Source organism: Meleagris gallopavo, chromosome 20, assembly GCF_000146605.3.
Source record: "Meleagris gallopavo isolate NT-WF06-2002-E0010 breed Aviagen turkey brand Nicholas breeding stock chromosome 20, Turkey_5.1, whole genome shotgun sequence".
In the NCBI taxonomy this organism is placed as follows: domain Eukaryota; kingdom Metazoa; phylum Chordata; class Aves; order Galliformes; family Phasianidae; genus Meleagris; species Meleagris gallopavo.
The window spans coordinates 3,404,544-3,408,544 of NC_015030.2; the positions used below are offsets into that span (position 1 = coordinate 3,404,544).

At 47.0% G+C, this 4,001-nt stretch overlaps 1 protein-coding gene across 2 annotated transcripts in view; it reads left to right on the forward strand.

Moving 5' to 3' along the window:
- Window positions 1-3,528: 3,528 nt before the first annotated feature.
- Window positions 3,529-4,001, forward strand: part of LOC100548208 (cytochrome b-245 chaperone 1) — an 11,228-nt gene continuing 10,755 nt past the window's right edge. The window contains exon 1 of one of the 2 annotated variants that reach the window (XM_010721250.3): window positions 3,529-3,816. The gene's annotated coding sequence lies outside the window, so the exon portion shown is untranslated. The other variant, XM_003211415.4, reaches the window with a different exon arrangement.

Here is a 4,001-nt window from a genome sequence, read left to right on the forward strand (position 1 = left end):
CCGCCTCACCGCGCCGCCGCGCGCGGAGGGCGCTGAGGGAGCGGGGGAGATCCTGGGCTGCCCTTCGGCCTCAGAACCGCGGCCGGCCGTCGGTTCGTGTTCCGACGTTGCCTTTCCTCAGCCTTTCGTGAGCTGCAGCTTCCCTCCCTGTTAGAGGCTGCGGCTTTGAACCACACAGTTATTGTGATGAGCACAAACGGCACCGCTGCACGGGAACTACAGACAATGTCACGCTGTGAGCCCTGCAGACCGCCCAGTACTGCCTTAATGCAGCCGTCTGTGTAAGACATCCGCACACCTTCCCGTTTTGAAATCGCTCATTAACACGAGCTGTTAAGCATCCAACCATTCTAGAGCAATCCCTGTGCAGCTCAAGACTTCGAGTTTCCTACACAGTCACTAAAATGCAACATGTCATTAACAACTTCTGTTGCCTCGGACAGCTGCTGTCCTGCTGAGCGGGCGCTGCATTCCGCATGCAGGGCATCGCAACAAGGCGAGGAACAGCCATGGCACAGGTTCACAACCAGCAATGCGCGGAGATCTGCGTGTGAGGTCACAGCTGGAGTCCTGTTCCACACTCATGGCTATACTTAATTATTCCACACTGATACAGTGATTCTTCCAAAGACCTGACAGCATGGGATGGTTCCACGATTCTGTGCAGCTCCTATTTAATTTTTGTATTATTTTCCCTCATATTCCTTTACAATTAGAACACAAACCAGTTAACTACATCAACATTTTTGCAGAAATACTGAAAAATCAAAAAGCTTTTTAAGCATTCCTCTGCCTGTGGAATAAATGGGTGCAATTAGAGAATCACAGAATCACCAACACTGGAAAAGACCTTCGAGATCATCCAGTCCAACTATCCACCCATCTCCAATAGTACTCACTAAACCATGTCCCTCAACACAAAATCCAGACGTTCCTTAAACACCTCCACGGTTGGTGACTCCACCACCTCCCTGTGCAGCCCATTCCAGTGCCTGACTACTCTTTCAGTTTCAACTTAAGAATTCGAGCAATAAAAAAAGAACAAAAACTCATGCAAACCAGACAGCAAGCAAAGAATCAATGTTTCATTGCATGGTATAAGGTTATACTTGTGTCATTAGGAGATAATTAGGTTGCCAAGGGGCAATTTCTGCTTTCTGTCCACTGTTTACACCATTTTCCCATAGGCAGCAGATGAGCACAGTGTCTGAAAGCACTGCCATGCTGCAGCCTGCCCAGGACAGCAGCACTCAGTTGCTCTGCATGGCAGCAAGGCTACGTCCAAAGGAAGTCACTATGTCAAAGCTTTTCCGTGCCAAAGGGAGGCAGTGCTTAAGAGCATCACTTGCTCTTTTGCCCTCTCTCCTTGTGGTTGAAACCTGTTGCTGTATTTGACATTTACACCCACACCGATAGCAACAACGATAGAGAAAAACAAAGTGTTTCTCTATGAAAACAGTACATTGCAACTTCAGCAAACTTTAAAGGTTATGCATCAGCACTGCAAGGCATCGCAAGCTGGAAGCGCCTCAAGCCAGAAACAGCATCTGCCACTCAACAGCTGTCAGAATTAGGCAAAAGAAAACTACAAGTAATCAATCACATATCTCTGGATGGTTCTTCTAACAAATTACCTCCCTCAAAGTGAAGTTCCTAGATGATTGCACAAAAAATGTCATAAGAATCATTAATCAATAGCAGTAACTTGCAAAAACCTGTGCCATATTCCAGTCTGAATAAATGCTTGAGCATATGTGTGGTGTTTGCCATATTTAAATAATTTCTAACTTAATCAACTCTTATCAGGTTATCCTGTTACTGGAGAAACATACAGTTGTTCATATTTTGTCAGATAGTAATACAGGAATAAATCAGACCCTCACAGTTTTGCTGCATGGTATATACTGACTGGAGGGGACAGGTGAATTTCTTACACTCTACCCTAGAGAAAAGAAATCTTTTTTATATTACCACTAAAAGCAGTTTCCAGAGACCACTGCTTACAGATTTTTTTTAATAGAGCCTTGAGGAAGTCAGCTGCTCATTTGGACTGAAGACACCAGACACTAATGAAATATTATTCATCCAAATCCAGCAGCTGGTACCTCGTGACTCCCAAGCACACCAATTCAAGCTTGCAGTTCCTTGCAGTCCTTCCCCATTCATATAATAGTTGTTACACAACACAGACAGCAGATAAGTTCGTATTTTCTATGACTTGCAATTAGTTAGCTGATTTTTCCCCTCTGTGTTCAAACAGTTCACTCTGGACTGTCTAATTTAAATCTAAACCTAAGGGACTCTGGACCGTGTAACTTAAATCTAAAACTTATTGCTGTCAAATCAGAAATTCAGTTGCCATTTACCCACAGTGATGTTCAGGAACAGCTGCACAAACTTTAATCACATTATGGCCTTAAGCAAACCCTCTGGAGTATCTGGATTTGTATTAGGAAGAAGGCCCAAAATTGAGAATGTTATTCAGGAAGAATCACATTCCTGTGCAAATGGGAGAGGATCAAGTATCCTTCCATCTAATAGATGAAAGGATGTGTTCGTTTATGGAAAGGGAATTTAAGAAGTTAAGCTTAGCTACTGGTTCCTACATTTTACCAATTTCATCCCAAAACTGACATGAGCAGATACTATAATGGATTAAATAAGAACAAATTTTGCATGTGAATGATGTTCAACTGAACCTGAAATACAAAGATACTCCTTCAGGTGACGTACGATTAATAAAAAGTCACAACTTCATGTTAAGCCTGTAAATGTAACATTTATTTTTGCTTTTCATTCCCTACTGCAGTGGATGGATTCAAGGTCTCAGCTACCGGGTCTTCTGTGTGCAGCTGTCTTGAGATAACATTGTGAGACTGAGAGACCCCCCCCAGTAACTTCACATGCACAGAAGTGCAACTAGTGGCCACAGCCCAGCACAAACATTGCATGGCAGTCAGTGCTCCAAGTGCCAAGTATGCACCAACTGCCATTGAGAGCCCTGCATGCACCAGCCTCCATGGTTCACTGCAGGCACCTGTACTGCCAAGACCAGGAACAGCTGGGAAAGGCTTCCTCACTGGATAGATTCCAACCAAAGAAGGACATGGAGATGCTGGAGTGGGTCCAGAAGGATGGCCATGAAGATGTTCAGAGGGCTGGAGCACCTCTCCTATGAAGAAAGGCTGAGGGAGCCAGGGGTGTTCAGCCTGGAGAAGAAAAGACTGCAGGGAGACCTCACTGCAGCCTTCAAGTACATGAAGAGAGCTTATAAACAGAAGGGAGAGCAAATTCTTACACGGTTGGATAGCATTAAGACAAGGAGGAATGGCTTTGAACTAAAAGAGGGGAAATTTAGATTAGGTGTTAAGAAGAAATTCTTCACTCAGAGGCCGGCGAGGCTCCGGCACTGTGCAGAGCTGTGGTGCTCCATCCCTGGAGGTGCCTGAGGACATGGATGGGCTGCAGGCAGCCTCGGTGTGGGCACAGCAGGGTGGGGCTGTAAGGTCCCTTCCAACCCAACCATTCTATCACTCCAGGATTCTGTCGGTTTGCCCAGCCATCCTCTCAGCCCCAGCCTGAACACACCTCGCCCAAAGCAGGACCAGCAAACCAGCACCAAGGGCACCCACTAGAGCTCTCCCACCCCATACATCTAGCCCAACGGCACACAGCTCCCCACTCTGCCAACACAAGCTTCCCTACTCCTTTCTGTAAGCGTTAAGCCACGCAGACTCGGGAAACGATGACTTTTAGACAACACAACGCCCCGACTCCGCCACCATCTTGAACGAGGACACCGCGCCGCCATCTTGGGTGAGGCTCTTCCTCTCCCCGTTACAAAGCCCGAGCGATCCCGGTTAGCTCAGTGCTGTGGTTGCCCACACTAAATATGGTGTTCGGCGCGCCTCGTTCTTAGGGCGAGTGAGGCAATCGGCGGGGAGCGGCGGCAGCGAGCACCTCTCGGAGCGGGCAGGTAGGGCTGCGGGGCGGGATGAGGC